A 15,332-nucleotide genomic window follows, 5' to 3' on the forward strand; every position below is an offset into this window, starting at 1 on the left:
TACCTACCTGTTTTTATTCAAAGCCTTGTAGGGTACTTATTAAACTTCGTGACCCTTATTTTTGTAAGGGATTTTATGACCTGGTAACTAAAACCCTTAGGTCAAGTCAGGCATAAAATGAAAATGAAATGAAAACGAAATGAAATGAGATGAGATATTCTGAGATGAAATATAATCTTTGTTTTTACCACAAACTATATCACTAAATGATAGTTGGTGCTGCCAATAGTTGACCTCTATGAACTTAACACCCGAAAATATTTTTTATCAACTAGCCGTTTGTTCGTGGTTTGTTCATAACTGTTTGTTAAAAATACTTATTTGTTTGTTTCTTATTTAATTAAAAAAATAACATACTTATTGATAAGTTGACGCATAATAAATAAAATTCATTAGTTTTATTTTTATTAATAAATGTTCTTCGATAGCTTGCTTTTTTTACTATTTGATAAATTAATTGAATCATTTGTTCGATTGCCATATGTATTTCTTACTTGATTTTTTCCAGAATTAATTTAGAGAATTTTAATAGTCGTTGTATGCATTGAATCACCTGACCTTATAGCATAGGTATTTCAAAATTATACTGTAAGTGCATATTTTTGCTGAAATTAAATAAGGCGACTTAGTATTGACTGACGAGTTAACTACAACATTTCAATAAATTATACAAGTAATATAGCTATATTATAAATTTAAGTTTGATAGATACAAATTTTGAAAGCATAAGCACACAAGGGGACAGTTAAAAAAAATTGCTTATGAAATTTATTACACTACGTAGGTACTTTCGATAGCTGAAGATCGGTAAGTTTAAAAAAAAATCATTTCATAGAAACTCCTAAACATATTGTCTTGTTGTGTTTATTTAACTACTCTAGTACCTACCCTTTAGTAAATATTAAAACACCTCTATTAAATATCGCATTTATAAATATAGCAATAATTTAATAATTCATAACGATTCCATAGCTAATTAATTTATTGGTCATTTTTAAACTTAGTTTACTTCCAAATTTTCAGTGGTCAACCGTTAATCTGCCAAAGAATAAAATATTTACTATTGCTTATCAAACGGACTTTTTCGATATTATTATGAACAATGAGGTTCAGTTACCTATTACGACTAAATTGCTTAAGGTAAGACTTCAGACAAAACTTCACTTATTATTTAAGCACTTCATTTGAGATTTTCCAATACTACTATTTGTTAGGTTTGGTGTATTGTTGGTATCCTGAGGCGCTATTTCAAATATGCCCGGACAGGTAGGTAAGCTCATGGGGTTCAACCTGAAAGGAGCTAGCCCTAGCAAGAACAGTTCCTTCCCTGAACCTGCCACCGGATCAAAGTCGCGATCAGAGTTGTGTTTATGTGAACTAAGGTAAATAATTTAATTTTAAGGTCCCATGTAAAGTTTGTAAAATAAAGTCTTTTACATTTTTGGAGGAAATTATAAAAGAGAAATGATGCTTTTTGTCTGTTTAGCTTTTTTTCCTACCTATGTTGATAGCCTTGAGAGGCTACATGTATCAGCTTCGCCCTAACTTAAAGGTGAGCTCACGGGGCTCAAGCCGGAGTGGTGCTAACACTGGCCTTAGCCAGAGAGGTGCTTCGCAGAATCTACCACCGGATCGGAAACGCGGCCCATTGAGAAGATCCGGCGAGAAACACAGTGGGCTAATGCTTAGCAAGAATTTGACCAAATCCCGGGGCCATTCTGGGCATATAAATAAGGTTTAAAAAATTGTCTTCCTCATTTGGACTTCCTCAACTGTTGGAGCTACAAAAACTGCTCATTGATGTGCCTTTGGAAAACATACAGCATTGTATTATGAAGAAGCAGTGTGTACTTAGCTTAAATTCCTTGCCTATGTCCAACCATAGACAGTCAATTTAGTTCCATCTTTAGCCGCTAGGTGCTGCCAGCAAGTATAAAGGAAGCGCAGCCATCTTTGATCTACATAGCGTTGTGTACTTTCGTACTGTGAAGTCGCAAATCCACAAATATTTATTCGACTTCTTATTAATTGCAAAAAATATTTATTTTGTGTTTCTATGAGTGTTATTTTGCAATCATTACGAGTATTATTTACCAATCCTATCATCGGACGCCATGAATCACGCGTCATCTGTTGGAGGTGATGTTGAGTCAAGCTCCATAATTTCCGAGAGGGAAGATGTCCAGGCGAGACGCGATGGAGACGCCTCGCGTTCGAACAGCTCGTCAAGCGAAAAAGAACAAAAGGAGTCTCTGCGTAAGAAACGACGGGATTCAAAGGTAACGGTCGATCTTCGAATCGACTCGTTATTCCACCAGGTCAGTGACGTTGTAAATCTAATAATGCATCAACTGTGTGTAACAATTGAATGTAACGAAAATTGTTGTAAACAAATTGATCTCGTCAATACGGAAATTTTGACAAAAACACAACAGATTTAAACTAATAATCTTTGTAACATAATTACTGAAAACTTTGGCAAATCGTCTCCGTCGTACAAGTTACCCGTAAAAGCGTTTTAAATTGTATACGGAAAAAAGGGCCGTATGGATAGAAATAAGACGTCAAAGTTTAATTTCCGTGGTCTCTAACAAAGTATCCTGTTGCCAACGCACTACTCATTGAGGAATTTTTTGTTTGATAATACTAAATTGAAATCTATTCAGCCCCTCGGAGGGCTACAATCCTATTTGTCACGACCTCGTACAAAAGGCAAGCCAAACATTATAAACAATCATAGTCCGTAACATCTGGCACAATCCAGAGGGGGGCAATTGAAGACACCGACGGGAGGCACTGAGTGCCACCAAAATTGTAATAATTTGTAAACCATGTATGGTTACCAAATACCGTAAAAACAAAAAAAAAAAAAAACAAAAAAAAAAAAAAAAAAAAAACTGCGTAAGAAAAGCGACGGATCAATCCGTCCAATTTTCGATCTTCGAGAGTTGAACAAGGTCGTAAAGATAAAACACCTAACTCTTTTCGGACACCTCGGTACCAAACTTTCTTCCAGGAGACTGGATGATAGAATTGAACATTTCTCAGGAATATTTTTCTAGTATCAGTCGCAAAATTTCGTCGATACTTCTTGAGGATCAGTACCTAGGAACCAGTATCAGTACCTTCAGGAAGGAATCGGTACCTTCTTACGAGTTAGTATGAAATGACATGCCTACCCTTCGGTCTGGCTTCAGAGCCACACCTTTTTTGCTTCTATAACATGCGGGTCGCAGAGACCTTGCGTGCAAAGGGAACTCGAGTGCTAGTGTCTACCTAGACGACTTCCTTTTGGTCGACCAAGACAAATCCAAGTTGAAACTTCAGGCTGCAGAAGCTGTGAAGCTTTTGGATTGACCTTTTTTGCTTCCATAACATGCTGGGTCGCAGAGACCTTGCGTGCAAAAGGAACTCGAGTGCTAGTCTACCTAGACGACTTCCTTTTGGTCGACCAAAACAAATCCAAGTTGAAACTTCAGGCTGCAGAAGCTGTGAAGCTTTTGGATTATCTGGGCTGGCATGTCAATTTCCATTATATAGGGTGCTCGGTCGCTCGGTCGCGGAGATATTGCGTGCAAAGTCGAGTGCTAGCTTACCTACACGACTTAATCTTGTTTCACCAAGACAGATAAACGTTTTTGTTCCCATAGCATGCTCGGTCGCGGAGACCTTGCGTACATAGGGAAGTCAAATGTTAACGTACCTACGCGACTTTCTTCTCTTGGTCCTTGAAAACAAATACACCTTTTTGCTTCCATAGCATGCTCGGTCGCGGAGGCATTGCGTGCAAAATCGAAGTGCTAGCTTACCTACACGACTTGATCTTGTTTCACCAAAACAAATAAACGTTTTTGCTCCCATACCATGCTCGGTCGCGAAGACCTTACGTACATAGGGAAGTCAAATGTTAACCTACCTACGCGACTTCTTCTTGGTCCATGAAGACAAATACACCTTTTTTGCTTGCATAGCATGCTCTGTCGCGGAGACATTGCGTGCAAAGGGATGTTGAGTGTTATCCCACCTACGCAAATTCCACCTGGTCCATCAAAAGAAGTCAAAGTTGAGTCTTCAGGCCCTCATAAGCTGTAAAGCTCTTGGATTATTTGGGCTGCCAAGTCAGCCTTACAAAAAATCAATTAGTACACTGGTTCAAGAGATGACATGTCTAGGGATTCGATGGAAAATTGCGAGATATAAAGTAGCCACTCAACAACATCCTAGCTCAAACTCTGACGGAATTACATCAATCTATGCTAACTTTCAAATTGCGAACTTGAAAATTCTTGCGAAGTTTCAAGAAAAAACACCCCCGTAAAAACGGGCCATCTTACATGTGTTAACAATTAAATGCAGCGCTGACGCGGAGCCCCATCTCAGACATTGCCGATACACAAAACCAACCATTTCCTGGCAACGGAAGCTTCGGACATGTGTAGGGGTTACAAATGCAGTGCTGACGCGGAGCCACATGTCAAACATTGCCGAGACACAAAACCAACCATTTCCTGGCAACGGAAGCTTCGGACATGTGTAGGGGTTACAAATGCAGTGCTGACGCGGAGCCACATGTCAAACATTGCCGAGACACAAAACCAACCATTTCCTGGCAACGGAAGCTTCGGACATGGGTAGGGATTACAATTAGACAAAATATTAACGTCCTGTCTATGGTCAGCTCAACAACTGAAACGGCTCAGCCACAAAAGAGCTATTTGCAATGGTAGTGACAATCAAAATGAATCTGAAAGTATTTCACTAGCGTTGACCTTTCGATCTTTAAACCTAAGCGATAAGTTCAAGATAACTGTCAGCTTATAATCTCTCGGGGAGATACAACATCGTAACCAACAGGCTATCACGAGGAAATCAACCTGCGAAATGGCACTTTTTACCACAAGTGACTACAAAAGTTTTTCGAAAGTGGGGTCATCCGGATATAAACCCATTCGCCGACCAAGATTGGATACCTTCAGCAGACCGTAGAGGATGCAACTAGCATGGAGAATTCCTCCTCTCAACCTTCTCCCCAGAGTACTGACTCACTTCAACAGTGTCTAGGGAACCTACCTGGTAGAGTTCCAAGACTGAGCTTCATTTGGGTTTCCAAGCCCTCAGATCCCGAACGCTAGATAACTCGCACGAAATCCAAAACCTGCCTCCTCCACAGGGTAAACATTAACCCTGAAAGCTTAGAAAGGGGGGGGGAGTTTGTACAAATAATAGACTTGTCTACACAGGAGAAGATTTATTGAAAATTAGCTGGTGTCAATCCACTTTGCCAGCATACTTACCAGCAACTAGAAGATGGTGCAGATGGTGCTACAGTTTTAAAATTGATCCTAAGTCTGCAGATGTTGCCAAATTCTTTTTTCTTTTCCAAAAAGAAAATTTTGCCTGTAAAACAATCCTTCTGCATAAAGCAGCGCTGACGACTTTCTGTGGGCAACATACATGTAGGACAGCAAACATTTTCAAGCTCTCTAATAAAAATTGCTATTCTAAAAAAGCCATCGGAATAACTAAACAAAATTCAACTACTTATTACAACTTTACTAAGTATAGTCCCATTCACATGAGATCCGAGAATAGTTCTAGATTGGTTTTCTTCAAACCCAGCCACCAGATCACGCCTCAAGGTAGCTTGAAGGACACCAACAACCATGTTGCTGGCTACTGGACGCAGAGTTAATGACCTTACTTTGCTCAATATTTCTAAAGACAGTTTCTTTGATGACAGAGAAAAACATCTTTCTGATACCAGTCTTTGGGTCTAAAATTGAAATCAATTTTCGTCAATAATCTGCATAAGTGCTTTCTAAACATGAAACTAAAGACATGCCCAGTAAGATTCGTAAGGACTTTTTCTAACTATGTTCACAAAAGCGGCATACCGTACTGTAATTGGAAACTGGTCTTCGTTCAACCTTACGAGGTAGTGGCATCAACCCATCTCTAAGAAGTTGTAGATCAGCAGTAGCCTCTGAGATGGATTGATAATGAACCAATGGACGAAATACTTTCTAGAGGCAATTGCAAAGCATCCAAACGTTTACAATAATTATTGCCGAATAATAGAGCTTCCTAAAGATCCTCACGATTCTTTTTTTTTCAAAACATTTACTCCTACATGATGTATATACATCATTTATACAATTTATACATTTTCTTGTATATACAAGATAAAATGTTTATTACAAACTTATAAATATTTTTTAATTATTGAATTAACATGAAAGTTAACAGCTGTGTTTTTTCGATTTAATAATTATATAAATTATGAACATGATCATTGCGCTTCATAATTTTATTATAGCTTACCTATTTCATCATAGCGTTGTGCTTAATAATTTCACCAGCAGATAACAAACACGTCTTCATAATACAATGCTGTATGTTTTCCAAAGGCACATCAATATTACGGTTTTACATAACAATAAAACCGATATTATGTGCCGAGAAGGAAAACATACAGCATTGCAGGAAGTTCTTCCTGGTGAAGACTATGAAGATCAAAGATGGCTGCGCTTCCTTTATACTTGCTGGCAGCACCTAGCGGCTAAAGATGGAACTAAATTGACTGTCTATGGTTGGACATAGGCAAGGAATTTAAGCTAAGTACACACTGCTTCTTCATAATACAATGCTGTATGTTTTCCTTCTCGGCACATAATATCGGTTTTATTGTTATGTAAAACCGTAATATTCAGTACAAAGTGGATTCTATTAATTTAACGATCACTAGAGGTCGCTTTACGCAGGAAATTTAGTTTTAGATAAAGGGCAGTAGATGGCAGTAAAACACAGAACGTCCCATTCTTGTATTTTTTCCGAAAATGTATTGTTTATTATTCAAAATTTTTATAACATATAAGCTCTTAATATTTGTTAGTATAAACCAACAAATGTTAAATAAAAAATAATGTGTTATTAAAAAGTAAAAAAAATCTTATTTATATAAGATATTATATATATTTTTTATTTAAACAAGAAAAAATATTCAGGTTTTTAAATATACAAAATGAATTAATGAATAGTGACTGACCGATTAACTTTTTTTTCTATTTTTTTCATCAAATGATTCTTTTTTTTGTAATCTTTATTCCTTAATATTATTTTAGCATAGTTTGGGAGGTGGATATTACCGTTCCGCCGTTAGTAAAGTATTTTTTAAATATAAAGCGTTTCTGAAAGATCACAAGTGTAGTGAAACGATATCAAATCCATATTAATATTATAAATGCGATAGTAACTCTGTCTGTCTGTCTGTCGCGCTTTCACGCCAAAACGACTGAACCGATTTAAATGAAATTTGGTACACAGATAGTCTAGACTCTAGAGCCTGAGAAAGGACATAGGCTGCTTTTTAATGCGAAAAAAGTGTTGTAAAGGGTTGAAAGGGGGGGATGAAAAGTTGTATAGAAGAACTTATAGTCATTTTAGAGCTAATAGTTTGAAACTTATTTTTTTTTAGGCTATGGATTCGATGTAAATAAATATGACACTAAGGTTACACATCAGTATTACAAATAATTTATAAAAATATAGTGTCAATTACTCAAAATATAACGATAAGTGTCAAATGTAAGAAGGAAAAAAATCTACCTAAGGTGGCTACCCACTCTAACCGGCGCCATCTAGGCGGGCTTCGGACAGTCTGCCGACCGAGAGGGCTGGTGGTCGTGGCGCCGACGACCGCCAGTCCGGCGTCCCGAGGGGGAGGGTGATGGGAGAGATGTGCTCCGCACTAAACGCTTCACTTTCCCCCCTTTGCCTTGTCATGAGTTCTGTCTCATGCGAGGTTTGGACGTTGGTTGTTGAGCGACAGGAGGTTTTAGTCAGTTCGACTCTGACATACCCCGCCCAGTATCCCCAGAAAAGGGCGGAATTCCGGCGATTTCCTCCTGACCAAAAAAAAAAAAAAAACCTAAGGTGGCTATTTTTGCGTGCGCCGCAAAAATCGTTATAGTTACAGTTACACGTTTATAACATAAAATGGAAATGTTTATCTCAAATAGACCTACAAAAAGCCCGTAACAGCATTTATCTATCTTTTATTTGTAAGCCATTATCGCCAAAATAGTGAACCATTGATATAAGAAGAGAAAAGATTAGATTTTTTGTTTGTTATACGTTCTTTTTTTATTGTGTTTGTTACTGTCAGGACCAGATTTGTATAAAAAAATATTCAATAAGATCAATAATAAATTACAGTTCCCGAAGCGAAGCGAGGGCGGGTCGCTAGTCATAAAATAAAAGAACAAACATTAAAATTAAATAACGACATACATTGCAGAAAAATACGTAGTGTTGTCACAGATCTGTTTTTGTATAATATTTTACGTTTACTAGCAGTAATATTCTAACGGTCTATCGAGAGATCTAATAATAATACAGCATTCCTGAAAAACTTAATAAATCGGTGACTCTTAAGGCAAATTCCGGACTATAGTCCTGGGGGAAATTGTGCCAATATCAATTTCAAGTAAGTTTGTGAGATAAGGATGATATACGTTACGATATTATTTTATGACTTTCAGATATTTTCGGAATGAAATCGAGTCATAGAATTGACAATTTTCGATAGCTTTAGTGCCTTTTTGTTGGGAGAAAATTGCTGGGCAGAGCTCAGCTTTTGGGGCAATGGGGTGGCAATTGGACAGTCGAACCTGAACTAAAACTCGACACTCTATACCCGAGAGTCCGATACCCATTGGAACTAAAATTGAATAGGACAAGAGGAGCAACATCACCCGGTATTGTTTAACCATTATATTTTGCTGTTTGTCCTTATAGTACGAGTATCTTATAGTTTTCATATAGACTATTCTCTTTCAATGATCAGATCATAGGTGAGCTTATAAATGAAATGAAACATAAACACAATTTTATACTAACACAATCTTATATATATTTAATAATAATATCTTTTATATAATAAAAAAAATAATGCCGAGTTCTTCTAGGGTTCAATTTAGATTACCTTATAGAAATTCAGCACAGCTTTGCAGTTGACTATACCCTTTAATAATACTAGACGGTGACCGGTATTTTTTTGTGATAAATCGTGAGTTAAAAAGACACAAATAATATAAATAAACAATTCATTTTCTTTGTCTAACCTTAAACCAAACACTCATTGGCTTCGGGTGGCTTAACAACGCCATCTGCTGAAATAGCTTTAGTGTTATTGTATCTTGCTCTCAATTGTGAAAAATAGTATTATTATTGATTATCGATAAAGTTGATTATTGAAAACACAAATAAAACAACATTTTCTGAAAATAAATCGTAGCTAGATCGATTTATCGCCCCCGAAATCCCCCGTATACTAAATTTTATAAAAATCGTTGGAGCCGTTTCCAAGATTCAGATATTATATACAAGAATTGCTCGTTTAAAGGTATAAGATAAACCATTTTGTTTTTAAGCTCAAGATAAGTGAACAAGTTCACGGCCCATAGATATCAGAACGTGAATATCGACACCGACCTTGAAACGTGACGTCTTTAATGTATTCAGGCCTTCCCACGTTTCGAGGTGGAACGCATGAATGCTGCGGAGACATTTAACAGTGAAGACAGACCAGTACTGGGACCAGTTAAACGCACATTATAAGGGTGGCTCGCTAAAACCTTAAGTATCAAAATCAATAAAATTCAAGTCAATTTATTTTTCATTTTAAACCAGCCGGTCTATGGAATTCTATTCTATGACCGAAATCCGTTAGTACAAACGTCACGTGCGCTCCCTTGTATCGAGATATAGATCAAGCGATACCGATCTTCTACATTCACGTACGACCTTGACGTAGATTTACGTTTTGATCTGATCGGACACGTAGGGCAAGAAGCTGTCAAAACGAGAAGTTATAAAAATAGTAAATAGTGAAAACTTCGGAGAAATAACTGAAATGCTTGAATCCCTAGGCTGTAACTAAAATTATGCTTAAAATACAGAGCACGATATATTGTTAACCCTGTTTTGTGTATTTACGATTTCAAGATCCTCGCAAATTTTAAGAACAATTTTTTTTAGTTTAAGTTTTATTTCTATTTACTGATCTGTTAACCTGCTTGACCTATTCTTCCTGGGCCCCGCACGATCATGCCCATTGGATCAATTTTCGCCAGTTTTCCGTGTAGATGTTTCGAATAATGGAGATGAGCAGAGATGGCAAATAGAAAGAGTATGAGACGCGGCTTTTTTGTCGTTCAAATCTGATCACGGCATAAAAGCATCACGGCAGTTTATTTATTAACCGATTTAAAATCTGACGTAAACAAATATGCACTTAATTGCATTTTAAAATTTAAGGTCTAACCCCATGATGCTCCATCATCGTGAATGTATAAAAAAAAGCTTATCCTAGTCATTTAAGTTTTTCTCTCTTTCAGATTATGTTAGATTATGTATATGATATAAAATCTAATATTTTATAGCGATTATGATGTCCATAAAACGTAGGGCCTATTCCCTATCAGCCTGTATGTTCGTCTACGACAGTTGCAAATTAATGAAAATTTTAGAAATAATTACAAAATAGGGTCGAAAGGATCCATGAGGGTCAAACATGCTAACCCGGTACTTATTGGACTAAGAATTTGACGTAGGCCATCAAGGGCTTCCTAGTGGTAACGGTGTCAAGTCATAAACGTATAGCGTGTAACAATAAACAAAATTCGTTAGAGCAAAAGGAATTGTTGCCGTGATTAGACGAGCTGGTGGGAGATGCTTACCGAATCCGTAGACAAAAACTTGAATCACCTTCTTGGAGACGCTGAGTCGAGGTCTTTAAACACCGCTGCTCTATGACGTAAATCGGACTTCACTGCTCCGCTGCAAACCTACCAAGCCCCACCGTCACTGACAAGTGATGTTAGCTAGATACAAGTTCTAGAAATTAATATTTTTTTGAATGCTCATTTTTTTGATCATCTGCTTTTCGTCATCATTCTCCTGCCCTTCTCCCAGTCACCTGGGGTCGGCGTGACATTCTTTCTCCTTTCTTACTCCTCTATCATATACCATTTCTTCGCTCACTCCCCTCATACACATATCGTCGTCGACACAATCCATCAATTTTTTTCTTAGGTCTACTTCTTCCTCTAAATCCTGATCATCTACTTTGATAATCATAAATTCGTATACCTTCGAAGGCAATAGAAAACAAACATTAACGTTCTCGAAACAAAGCCTAGGATTTTTTTGCATTTTTTCTGAAAAAGACACTTGAGTCGCTTACTCTTTGCACCATCGAACATCTTTGAACCCCTAGACTTCAAGTGGAATGAATCAAAATACCGATAACATATCGTAAACTTGCAATCGTGGTGCATTTGTCCCTAGCTGAAATGATTTCCAATATTATTTTGTTGGTAAAAGAAAATAGGGAAGGAAAATGATGAGGGAATTCCATTTCGTTCGTTTTTTATTTGTTTAAGTGTTTTGAAGTGAACACTTCTTAGGCTATGATTTGAAACTCGATGAAACATAAAAGCGACACTAAAACGAGACAAACATAAACTTCTATAGGACTTAGTTTGCTTTTTTTTCCTAACTATGCTGATAGCCTTGAGAGGCTATATCAGCTTCTCCTTGACGTGTAGGTGAGCTCACGGGGCTCAAACCGGGTGTGATTAGTTTGCGATCGAATGAGATATATTTCTGAAGCTTTCATTACAACGCTTGTGAGTAGCATGTTTTTTTTATTACTAAACAAGTCTATTTAAAAGCAACGTAAGCCATTGAATAGCACCCACAATAGAATGTGTACCGTTTGACTGACTCTGTTTATAAATTGATTTTTGTAGAGAATGTCTACATTGTCATATTCCGCAACTAAATTGTTTTTAGACGTTCGCATGGTTTAAAATCTTTTTTTTATTTAAACCATCCCATAATTATTTAGGGTACTTGCGTTATTGCTATTGGATAGTTATCTTATTTATATACTTAAAAACTTTAAATACAATATACCAATAATACAACTTGATTTTATGTGTAAATATAATTTGTACATATTAAAATTTGAAAAGTGAATTTTCATTATGGATCGATATAATTGAGCCAAGCGCGCTTGTCTAGCTATTCAATATTATTTTTAAAAAAAATGCCACACTTAATATCTCACTGGTTTAATTAAGTACTTTTGCGCTCTGGTCACAATTTCCTCTTGTCACGCAGGGGCGTTCCGAAAGAATTCCAACAGTTTTGATAAGGGACACGGGACACTTCCTGCTTTTCTGTCCTGTATATTTAAAATACAACCACTACGGCTCAGGTGGCTTTTAATATAAAATTAAGTAGGCTAAGAGGGATATCATTGAAGATACGGTTTTTTTTAAATTCCTCTATCCAGAGTCGTGAAATTCCAGAACGATACGTATTAATCATGTTCACTAATTACGTTGTCAGATTTTCAAAATCCCTAGAGATGTTCACGTCTTCTCCTTTTACTATAAGCATCCCGGGGTAGAGCTCATCTCTACTACCTGATTCTACAATAACAGTCCACAAATCTTGCTGCTACGGACGGATGATAAGAAAATCCAGTCGAGCAGATCGGAGTCATGGTATATTCTCCTGTTTTTGCGAGTCATAGACATAATTAAAGCTACTCTTATGGCTTAATCTTAAAAGTCTGTTTATTATTACTGATATACCTATATATCGTTAATTTCCAATTTTCATGGTCACGAACGACTAAGGTGTTGCTCGTCGACTTTTGAATATTATGTCAACTACCTTCAAATTATCTTTAAAAAATATTCTTTCCATATTTTTCCCGTAAAAGTTTTAATTAACACCGAGATTACATACGTATCTTCAAATCATTGCCATCCTCCATTTGTTTCTCAAATAACAGTAACGGTTGAGAAAAATACATTTTTAGTACGAAATGGACATTTCTCAGTTGATTTGCGTGTCGCAGGGTAATTTAATAAAAACACATCTATCGTAGGGGAAGTACGGGTCAGTGGGCCAACTAAGTCATCGGCTTTAGGGCACTCTCCATACTTTGTATTTTGTGTTAATTATTATTTATTTACTTTATTTAATAATAATGATAACTTTATTAGATAGTTTTATTCTTTACTGTTTTAATTAAAGTTTTTTTTTTTGGAATAATACTTGCATATTTTTTGGTGTTTCTAAATCAATCTTTCAACGCCTAATGATTAAAAGCACTATGAATAAACAGTGATGTCATTATAGGAATTTTAGTCTGCAGTATTGAAATTCAGATTTACTCACGATTGAAGCATACATAAGTTAGAAGCTGCTGTATTTCGAATTGTTAAAAACAAGCATAACGACAACTAAAGATTTCACTTTCATACAAGACTGACATAATTGTTAATTTACACATTGAAGATCAGACACACATACGAGAATACATAGTTGAAATTTGATAACTCGTTGCTCCTGATACGATTTATTCATTTTAGTTACCAAGATTAAAAAATAATTTAACGGTATATTTCTTTATTTATAAACTAAGACTAGGGTCCTAAAAGGACCATAATACAAATCGGAATAGAACACTGTATTAAAAGTAGTATATCACTCAAGTTCTTAAATTAGATATAACTGGTTACCTTTTAGGGTTTTCAGGTCACAAATCAAAGCGAAAGACACCATCTACCTTGTAAACTGAGATTCAAATCTTAATTGTCCTTCAGCTCTAGAAATTTACTATCGATCCTGAGATCTCTGTTCTCAACCCAATTACGCAGTAGCTCCATCGAATTTCATACGCGAACGAACTGTTTCCAGTAAGCAATTTCATTTCATCTGCGTAAATACACCCGATAATAACAAACGCTGAGAATATTCATGCGAAATTCGATGAAGCAATAACACAAACAAATTTGAAATTAGGAAATGGCTCGGTGTACGGTGAAGCATTGGCCCGAAACGATCCCTCCGTAAATGTTAATACACTTGTTTACTTTTTACGGTACATTTAATCTTTTATGACTGACGTGCGTATGGTCAGCCTGTTCAGCATCGAAGCTGGCTTTCATAGGACTGTTCCAAAGTTAAATGAGGCGGGAATCTCATTTTCTGACTCAATAATTCCTAATAATAATCGTTAGAATTTCGCGATCGTTATAAGTTAGCCGAAGTCGTAATTCGAACTGAGTAAAGTTGCGAATTCGAGAAGTTAATTGTTATTCTTCCACAACAATACTTATATTAGTTGTGAATATAATTTCGACTGTGATATTACAATTTAAAGTTCAGTTCGTGTTAAATTTCAAATTGTATTGTACGTATGAACTTAGCGATGAGCTATTCACTCAATCTCACATTATAAGGTACAATGGATGGCGTAAGGATTTCATTACATAAGTCGAGTTCGAGGTCGTCGTGGCCTAAAGGATAAGACGTCCGGTGCATTCGTGTTGAAGCGATGCACCGGTGTTCGAATCCCGCAGGCGGGTGCCAATTTTTCTAATGAAATACGTACTCAACGATTGTTCACGATTGACTTCCACGGTGAAGGAATAACATCGTGTAATAAAAATCAAATCCGCAAAATTATAATTTGCATAATTACTGGTGGTAGGACCTCTTGTGAGTCCGCGCGGGTGGGTACCACCACCCTGCCTATTTCTGCCGTGAAGCAGTAATGCGTTTCGATTTGAAGGGTGGGGCAGCCGTTGTAACTATACTTGAGACCTTAGAACTTATATCTCAAGGTGGGTGGCGTATTTAAGTTCTAGATGTCTATGGGCTCCAGTAACTACTTAACACCAGGAGGGCTGTGAGCTCGTCCACCCATCGAAGTAATAAAAATAAAAAACTCATTAATCACAAGATGCAGCCTACTTGAACCCCAAGTTTCCCATAGTCTACACGCTCTTATTTTATATGCATAGCTCTCCTCCTGTTTTTAACTTACTGTATGTGTTGACGAGTACTGGGTATACATGATTCGTTTACTCCAAATGATTATGTACGAGTATGTACTGAATGATAAAAAAGGTGTGCGAGACAAATGTAAGATCAGTTTGTCGGTTACTTCTGCCAGGTCTATGGACGAGACAAATATGTATCACTTTGATGCATCAATTGAGATTTTGACCTAAGTGGAGGACTAGACTAGACTATTAGGCGTCGATTACTACTTATATAGTATAAGAGCGAGCTAGGAACTTGTTCGTTCGTATAATTAAAATTGTAAATTAATAAAAAAATACAACTTTTATTAGACTGAAGTTTAATTTCAATTCGAAAAACTAGTCCCCTTTTAAAATTTGTAATGTATTTTGTATATTAAAATTTGTTTGGCGCAAATAGTTTTCAACAAAATGCAAAAACTA

The 15,332-nt window shown here is 36.5% G+C and overlaps 1 long non-coding RNA gene across 1 annotated transcript; it reads right to left on the reverse strand.

The window, feature by feature from the left end:
* Positions 1-5,228: 5,228 nt before the first annotated feature.
* Positions 5,229-6,653, reverse strand: LOC149502886 (uncharacterized). Its single transcript, XR_016323100.1, has 2 exons — positions 6,322-6,653; positions 5,229-5,983 (listed from the first exon to the last, which is right to left on the reverse strand). It is a non-coding gene; the product is annotated as an uncharacterized LOC149502886 (long non-coding RNA).
* Between the last annotated feature and the right edge of the window lie 8,679 nt (positions 6,654-15,332).

This window comes from Bombyx mandarina, chromosome 05 (assembly GCF_030267445.1).
Source record: "Bombyx mandarina strain Sakado chromosome 05, ASM3026744v2".
Classification (NCBI taxonomy): Eukaryota; Metazoa; Arthropoda; class Insecta; order Lepidoptera; family Bombycidae; genus Bombyx; species Bombyx mandarina.